The 8,907-nt window shown below is 60.6% G+C and overlaps 1 protein-coding gene across 8 annotated transcripts in view; it reads left to right on the top strand.

The window, feature by feature from the left end:
- The window catches only part of SEPTIN9 (septin 9), a 132,890-nt gene that overhangs the window by 98,630 nt on the left and 25,353 nt on the right, over nt 1-8,907 (top strand). The window contains exon 1 of one of the 8 annotated variants that reach the window (XM_040640145.1): nt 3,567-3,588. The exons of the other annotated variants lie outside the window; for them this stretch is intronic. The gene's annotated coding sequence lies outside the window, so the exon portion shown is untranslated. Of the gene's footprint in view, nt 1-3,566; nt 3,589-8,907 lie in introns of those variants that run through there. 8 annotated transcript variants of the gene reach the window in all.

The following is an 8,907-nucleotide window of genomic DNA, read 5'->3' as shown; positions in this document are numbered from 1 at the left end:
CTGTGGCTCTGGATGACCCTGTGGCCTTACACACGTGACCCGCCCCCTCTGAGCCACAGTCCAGCGTCCAGAGGGCATGATAGCAGTTAACACTTCATGGGTTGGCGTGAGGATGAATGGACATAAAACAGAAAATGTGTGGCCTAGGACCTGGACAGGGAAAGCACCAAGTGGAGGTTACCTCGCGGCTGCTGTTGTCATGCGTTCCAACCACGTGGCAGCCCTGGGCTGAACAGGGTAGGGGTGCACATGAGGCAGACCTTCTGGAAGCTTCCAGTCCAGTTAGGCGGTAGGTACACACCAGCTCTAGGACCTACCACGGGTGTCCCCAGGAAGGCTGCTCATTTACGATGGGGACTCAGCAAAGGCTTCAGGGCCTGGGAGTGTGGAAGTGCTCCCCCTGGGCTCCCTGGAATTTCCCCCTAGACACACAGGAGAGCAGCTGAGAATCGGGGCAGCAGGAGAGGCAGGACAGGAGGGGCAGAGGAGGGGCTCGGGGCGGTGTGGTGGCCGCCTGTCCAGTGCAGATAGCAGCTTCCACAGGGGGGCCAGTCCCCCGTGCTGCTCCTGGGCGTGGTGAGCTCCTCAGGCCGCCCACCTCCGGGAGCACTGTCCACACAGCACCCTCACAGAAGCCTGCTTCCTGCTTCCTGCTCGCCTGGCACAGGTTGCTCAGCTGACCTTTGCCATCCTTCCAACAGTCTTGGCTGCCTCCCCAGCCTCCTGCAGGGCTCACAGTGGAACCAGAGCACCTGGTCTGTCTCCCCAAGGCTGCTGGGACCTTGCGTGTGCGCACCAGTTGCCGCTTCTGTCTTTGTCACTTCCTCACACGCTCAGCCAGCAGCGCGTCTTGGACACGAGCAGTAGGGTGCAGAGATCCTCCTGGGCCTGAGACCCAGGCCTGGCCTGCTGGAGCCGCGTGCCGCCGGCTCCTGGGGTGCGGCTGGGCCGGGCCCGTTGCGGGCCGTGGGGGATGAGCCAGTGGCCTCTGTCTGCACCTCACTTTCTGCCTCCGGTGCGGGAGCAGGAACTCCCATCTGCTGCTAGTTCATGGGACTGTGGGGGAGACTGAGTCAGGGCTGGGAGGCTGGTTGTCTGAGGGTCCCAGGGTTTGCTGGCTGGGTTGGGGGTGAGGGAAGCCCCTCTGTGTGTGCCGCTCCGGGCTGTCTCCTCACTGCGGGGCTTTCCAAGGACAGCTGGGGAGCAAAGAGCTAATGACCACCATGGGGCACTGGGAGATGCTGTACTAAAGTTAAAATTAAACCTCGAGCCACCAGAGGCCCCGCTCCCACTGGGGCCTGTGCCGCCTTATAAAAGTGGGGCTTCAGTGAATTCTGGCTTGTTGCCTTGTTTTCATGGTTGCCCCTCCAGCAGCATTCTCAGGGTTTGGGATGGGGGAGGGAGCAGCCTAGGGCCTCTAACAGATTTGGGTGGGTGCTGCCAGAGATGGCTCAGGAAATCCGGGGGCCACCCCCAGAGGCTGCTGGCTCCTGCCATCACTTCCTCCACCGGACCCAGCCTGTGCAGAAGACTGAGCACCTGCCTGGGTGTGTGTGTGTGTGTGTGTGTGTGTGTGTGTGTGTGTGTGCAGAAGACTGAGCACCTGCCCGGGTGTGTGTGTGTGTGGCGGGGGTGCTGGTTCTGGTAGCAGTGTCCCCACATCCCGGAGGGGATGCTGAGCGGGTTTTCCCTTGTCCCTCCCGCCTAGAGACCTGGGATGAGCCGAGTTCACCCTTTGTGGTTGCTGAATGTGGCATGTTCATTCCCACTGTCCCCTCTCTTCAGGGTGAGGCTTGGGGCTTCCTTCTGTATTAAAGGGGCCTGCTTCTAGTTCACTCTGACCTGCAGGTTCCGGCCTGGGGCCCTGTGGGCCCTTTTTTCTGAGATGGACGGTGAGTCCTCATGAGCACTTGCTAGTGCCAGGAGCAGGGAGGGTGAGTAGGACATCACAGGGCGAGGAGCCCACGGGCCGCCCACTGCCTGGGCTGCAGAGCTGGCTTAGTGCTGGGAGCTGGCCGTGGATGTGGACACAGTCCCCGCTCTCCTTTATTGGGGAGCCCTCAATAAAGCCTTCATAGCTTTGTCAAGATATCATTCACACGCCATAAAGTGCACTCTTCTGAAGTGTACAATTCAGCTGTTTTTAATGCATTTGCAAAGTCATGCAGTTGCCACCACCAATTCCAGAACACTCTCGTCCTCTCAGAAGAGACTGTATCCATTAGAGCCACGTGCTCTGCAGCTCCCTGCCACATTCTGTCTGTGAATTCGCCTGTTCTGGATGTTTCACTAAGTGGAACCCAATGCGCCTGGTTTTTTTCACGCGCTGCGATGTCCTCGAGGTTCACACTGTGGCAGGTGCCGAAGCTTCGTTCCTTTTCGTGGCTGAATAGTACTCCACGCGGCGGCCTCGCTGCGGCTGCGTTCTGTTTACCGGTCCGTCCGTAGCCGGGTGTCAGGGATGTTCCTGTGTTTTCAGTGCCGTGGATCCTGCCGCTGGGAGCGCGGGTGTCCGGGTCTTGGGGCGGGCATGTGCTTTCACTTCTCTTGGGGACCTGCCCGTCGCGTGGCCGGTAGTTGGCAGTTGGTTCGCCAGCAGTGGGTGCATCATGCTCGGCCCCCACCCAGCTCTGTGTTTCTTGCGCTCCCCCCTCCCCCACGGGTCTTGAATCTGTGTCTGGACAATTCCCCAGGGCTCCAGGGCCGGCTCAATGGCACATGGTGACTGGGTGGGTTTGGGGGTCGGTGTGGGGGTGCGGAGGAGCCATTTGGGTCTGCAGCTGAGCGCTGGCTTCTGGTTCCCTTCTGCCCGTGCCCAGAACTAGGCAGAGGGGGAAATGGAAGGTCTGCACGTCCTCCCTCCCGGGCGATAGGGAAGCTGCGGCCGCACTCCTGCTTGTGAGAGAGGAAGTGGGTGGAGGGAGTGGCTGGGTCCCGTACCCCCTCCCCTCCATAGGAAGGGGGGGGATGGACTGGGGTGTGGGAGCGGCCTTTTTTTTTTTTCCTGAGAGAACCCGCTCCTCCTGCCCTCACTCGCCAGGGCTCCAGGGATGCGCTTCCTGCGGGGGAGGGTGGAATTGCGGTGGGGGGGGTGCTGCCTCTGGGATCCCAGGAGGGGGCGAGGGCGGCGGCGGTGGGAGTATCTGCCCGGGCGTCACACACACAGAAAAGTTAGGCTCAAACGGACACGTGTCCATTGTCATCTGAAACCACCACGTGAGCCCAGAAATCGAAGACCCCTCCTGCCCAGCACCCGCTCCCCTGCAGCCCGAGTTGAGCGCACCGGGAAGGGCCAGGTTGGCGGGGCTGGGAAGCGGTGAGCGGGCGGGCGGGCGGTGAGCGAGCAGGCGGTCAGGCCCGGGCCAGGCTCTCCCCCTCCCCCCCTTCTCCTCCTCCTCCGGCTGCAGCTGGAGGGGCCTCTGCTGCTTGCCAGATCACAGACAGAAATTACCATATGAATGTGGCTCCTTCCCGGAGCCGGGGGCTGAGGGACCTGGGAGGGGACGGGCTCCCAGCCCCAGGGCCTCCCGGTTCTGCGCTGGCGGCGGCGATCCGGCGAGGACGCCGACTTTTCTGATCCGCCGGCAGGTAACCCCAGGGTGCAGAGGATGCGGGGCAGGCTGGGGTCTGCCTGTGGGCCAGGTCCCGTGAGGGGGGACCCCACAGACGGACACGTTACTGTGGTGGTGGTTTCTTTGGTCTCATTTCTAGAGTGGCGGCTAATTAGGGCAGGAAACGTGGAAGCCAAGGAGGAACAGGAGACTGGGACTGCGGGCAGTAAAGCAGGTTTGAGCGCCTTGTAGATGTTGAAGTGCCCATGCATAGCCCGGCCCTGGGGTCCGCGCTGCTCTGGTGGCCCAGCGGCCCCTTGTGTCTGAGCCTGTGGCCGAGCCCCTGGTTGCGTCTCAGTTAATAAATTCCCTTTGCCATTTGTTCCAACTGCTTTTAAGCTTGGGCTGGAGGTGTGTCACATGGAACAGCTGGGCCACAGGTTCAGGGAGGGCAGGAAAAGTCACCCTGGGGCTCTGCAGCTTGCTGGCAGACCCCGGCTCCCAGGCACGTGTCTTTGGGGTTGTGCAGTGACCGATGGCCTGGTCCCTCCACATACAGGATCTACTTGTCACTGGGGCACTGGCCAGGCTGGCTGTAGCTGGAGGAGAGGCTCGGGGCAGTGCCCGGGGTGGCCCTAAGTGTTCTGCTCTGAGCCCCTGCCCACCGGCCTGGCCTGCCTGCCTGCCTGCCTGCCCGCCCGCCCCAGGCTCTGCCTCTACTGTGCCCCGAGGAGAGCCCCGCCGGTCGGCGGGTGAGGACGGGGCTAGGGATCCGGTCCTGCCACAGGCCACCAGGCTGCCCAGTGTCCACCCGCCTCTCCTCAGCGGGCGCCCTTCCCCCCACCATTTCCTGAGCAAAGTTTCCTGAATGGGCAGGAGCCATCCCTGGAAGTGCATCCATCCATCCTTCCTCTCGGGTGCTCCGTGGCTCCAGAGGATGACGAAGGCTGGAAATGGTTAACGTCCAGCTCACAGGCTACCGCACTGAGAGCCGCGGGGAAGCCCGTGGGAAAGGATGCCGGCCAGCACTTTGGGGGCCAGGGCGGGAGAGGCGCCACCTGGGTTGGCAGGGGAGCATGGCCGGCCCCCCACGATGTTCTGGGAAGAGAGGAGGGCTGGAGGAAGGGCAGCGAGCTCCTTATTCATTCAGTGAACAACCTGGGGAAACAAGGGGGGTTTCTCCAGGAGCAGGGGGCAGGGGAACCTCTCTGAGGAGCCTTGTTTGCGGAGCTGATAGGAGCCAGGGAGACTGGCAATGGACCCAAGCTGGAGAGCTGGGTATGGGCCTGTATCTTACGAACAACGACTTAGCGCACTGACTGTGCCACGCGTGGTTCTGCGTGCCTCGTGAAGAATCTTGTTTGATTCTCATAACGCTCTTGGGAGACAAGTGTTACTATTCCATTTACACATAAGAAAATGGAGGCACAGAGAGGTTAAGTTCCTTGCTCAGGGTCTCACAGCGAGTGCGGTGGGGGGTACCACTCAGCACCGGTATCCGAGGTGGACAGAGGTCGCCATTTAATGCACAGAGGGTGGGCGGTCTCCTGGGGAGAGCATCCGCGGGGGACCAGGACTGATTCTGCTGGTGGAGGAGGGGCTTGCAAAGAGTCTCAGCCCCAGTAGCCTCAGACGGAGGAGGCAAAGCCGAAGAGGCTGGCCGGAAGCCCAGAGAAGCGAGCGCGTCGGGAGAGGAAAGGCTGGGGCGGTCAGGGCCTGTTCCCTGCACCTTGGGGTGATGGGTGACCCCTAAGCACTTGGCTCTGAGAGGCTTGGTGGCTGTGTCTACTCAAAACCCCAAGCCCATAGGTGCACCCAGACTTCATGGCACAGCGCAGAGGGGTAGATGGACTGTACCTGCTTCTTTTCTCTGCCGTGTGACCTACTAGGCGCAGCGCTGTCTGGATCCTGCCCACAGCCAGCATCCCACCCCGGGCCTGGGTGAAACACAGCAGTGTTTCAGGGCTGATGGAAGTGTCTGTCCCCAGGGCTGGCTAGGCAGCCATCCATGCACATGGCTTTTTCCTGGGAAGGGCCTGGGGTAGAGGGGTGGGTGTGTTTCCGAGACGACTCAGAGGGGCAGGCAGTCCATCCCATGTTCCCTTCAGAGAGCATGTGACCTTCGGGTGGGTCCTCCGATTTCACAGGGTCCTCCTTGGGTTTATTCACTGGGTGAGTGGCTCCTGTGGGTGACCAGGAGCTGGAGGGGGCAGGGGCGGGGAGCATTGGGGTCTTGAGGACGTGGGGGGCCTGAGCAGCCCTGCTGGCAGGTGGGCACAGTGGGGGAAGATGAGGGAGCCGTGGAAGGGTCCTTTCTGATCCCCAGGCCCTGAGCCCACTGCTTCCAGACCCTCTGCCCTCCTGAGCAGGAGGGACCCAGAGGTGGGAGAGGAAATGACAGCAGCTCTCTCCACTCCCCTCCGTGCAGAGCTAGGGCTGCAGATGCATGGGTGACCTGAGTCAAGATGATCCAGAGCTGCTAACCCCGCCCCTGCTGTCCCCCACCCTTCCTGGACCCTCAGCCCCTGGGCGGTGGTATGCGATGTCCATCTCCCTGCTCCGGGGGTCATCTGGCCAGCCTTCTCTTCTGGCCCAGGAATGTGCCCCTCCCTGTTCAGCCCCCTCCCAGTCTCTGCCTCCGCCCTCCTGAATGGTGCTCTGGGCACGGGGTCGCTTTAGGTAGGACCCCCACCACCCCACCCCACCCCAGGCCTGCCCAGAGCTGCACAGATGCGAATTGTTTCATAACTTTGGGGGGGGTGAATTTTTGGTATCTTTGTCTAGTAGCCCCTGCGGGGCGAGGCTGCCCTCTTGCACCCGGGGAGCCCTGTCTGCTTTTTGTTTTCTCAGATGACTTCATCAGCTGGGGGAGGAGGAACCCCCAGCACCCCCAACCTCTGTCCGGTCTTACCCCCAGCTCTGGGGAGCATCTGCTGACAGGCCTGCTGATAGGAGACGGGGCAGGGGGAGGGGAGGCCTCACCCCCCCTCCTTAGGGGTCATCCCTGATAAGAGGAAATTCCACGCTGTGACACATGGCTCACATGGCTCGCTTCCACCCATCCACGGGGGAAGGTCTTCTCTTTCTCTTTTTAACTTGGCAAATATTTGCCAAGAACTAACGGAATCTCTGTGGTCAGCTGGCCCCTTCGGACCTGGTGGGCGGGCTGGCCGGGGCTGGATTCTGGGTTTGCTTTGGGGTGGGGGCCCATCATGCTGGAAGGTTCTCTGGGGTGGGAGGAGGCTCCGGGGGGTGGGAGAGCACAGCCCCTGATCCTGCAAGGGCGGTGGGTGGTGGAAAACGGAATAATAAATAAATCCTTGACACAGGAAGTCGGAGGGCTCATCCCGGCCCCGGCTGCAAGTCAGTTCTGCAGGCTGCTTTTCAGGAAGCGAACATGGGCGGCTGGCAGGTTGGAGCCTGCTCTGAGTGAAGACTGATGTCTCAGTGGGCTGCTGAGCCTGGCCGAGAGTCACTGGAAGGAGGAGGCCAGGCTGCAAATACAGAGCAGAAGAGGGCCTCTTCCAGAAGGGGGTGGGGTGTTCTGGTGAGAGGTGGCTGCTGTCCAAATCTGACTCTGCCGACTCTCGGGCCAACTGAAACGAAGACCTTCTCGAGATTCCTTCCTGCACGATAGAGGAGAAGCTTGCTTTCACACGTTTGGCGGGAGCAATGCCCAGGAACCTTGGCGGGCAGTAGGAGCGGGGAACTCCCCGCCCCCCCCCCCCCGCCTTTGGGGCGCCTCCGGCCCCTGAAGGAATGAATGAATGAGTCAGACTGGGATGGCACTGTCACTACTGTCCCTTTCCAGGTCAGCAAAGGGCATGGGGTCCTGGGAGACCCTGCTCGATTGATGCACACTCCCATGGGGGCTCCTCACACACAGACCACTACCACCTCCTCCTCCTCCTGGGAAAGGAAAGGAGCTTGGAGCCTGAGAAAACTGCAGGCCTTTGCATTTGCAAATCCCTCCTTTCTCCGGAGAGGCTAGAGGCTTGAGCCTTTGTGCTCCGTTTCTAAGCCGAGTTTCAGACCAGAGGGCAAAGTCTCAGATTTCTGGCATCCCGGTTCCTGACCAGACGCTTCCTGCCTCGTACAAAGTGTGAAGTGTAATTTGATTTGGAATTACTTATCGAATTAGATGAGGCATGTGTGCTTTTGAAATTCAGTCCTCAATGGCCGCCTGCACAAATTTGCAAAATTTGGTCATTTATATTCAGTGTTTCCATCTTTAGAAGGGAACAGGAAGTTCCCCTGCGATGTTTATAGGGAGCGTGTAGCCGCTTGGGTAGGTGAAGGGGGGACTTGCAGAAAGGAGCAGGGAGCGGAGTAAGTGAGAGGAGAGGTCCTGTTTTCAAAGCCCTGCAGGGAGAGGGCCCCTCCCACTGCACCCTCCCTGCCCACCCCCAGTAGTGCATGTTGCTAGTTCTCACTGGTCCTCCCTGCTGCAACTCAGGGAGGGGGACGCCCTGGCTGTGAAATATTTGCTGAATGAATCTGTATTGTGGTCCTGGTCCCCTAGGACTCTATGATCTTTTTTCCCCCAAAGATTTTATTTATTTATTTGAGAGCGTGAGCACAAGTAGGGGGAGCGGCAGGCAGAGGGAGAAGTAGGCTCGATGTGGGGCTCGATCCCAGGACCCTGGGATCATGACCTGAGCCGAAGGCAGATGGTTCACCAACTGAGCCACCCAGGTGCCCCAGGACCCTGGGATCGTCGTCCGCAGTTACTGTTTATAGCCATTTCTTCAGTGGCTCCGTAGCCTCCGTGTGTGTGTGTGTGTGTGTGTGTGTGTGTATGTGTATGTGTGTGTGTGTCTGGTCCCCAGCCCCACTGACTTCCCCAAGTTGACCAACAATAGCATCTTCCTCTCCTGCCACTTCGAGGAGAAGTGGGCAGTCATCTCTGCGGCCCCTGTGAGTCGGTCAGCTCATCTGGGGCGAACTCTAGCAGGTGGGGTTTTAGGGCACGAATGGGCATTCTGCGCTCTGCTGGTGGATCCTTCTGGGAGCTTCGGCAAGGCAGCAGGTGTGCCAGGCCTCTGGCATACCAGGGTTTGCGTACTTGGGCCCCCTGCCCTGGGAGTTCTGCAGCCTCGAGCAGGCCCTGGAATCTGGGATCCCCAAACTGGGCCCTGTGGCTGCTGTCGAGGAGCTTGGCCAGCCAGGCTTGGCCTTCAGGTGATTTCCTCCCCAGTTATGGGGGCTAAAATGCTAATGCCCCTTGATAGGCTCAGGGCTTCCCTGAACAGGAATCCCTTTCCAGTTGGAGGAGCATCCCCTGGCAGCTCCTGGGGAGAGAGGGGCGAGAGCTCTGGGCGTCCCGTCCCTGCCCCCCCCCCCCCCCCCCCCCCCC

This window comes from Ursus maritimus, unplaced genomic scaffold (genome assembly GCF_017311325.1).
Source record: "Ursus maritimus isolate PB19 unplaced genomic scaffold, ASM1731132v1 scaffold_24, whole genome shotgun sequence".
NCBI classification, from domain to species: domain Eukaryota; kingdom Metazoa; phylum Chordata; class Mammalia; order Carnivora; family Ursidae; genus Ursus; species Ursus maritimus.
Note: the sequence above shows the minus strand (reverse complement) of the source record. Positions and strands in the feature narration are given on the sequence as shown.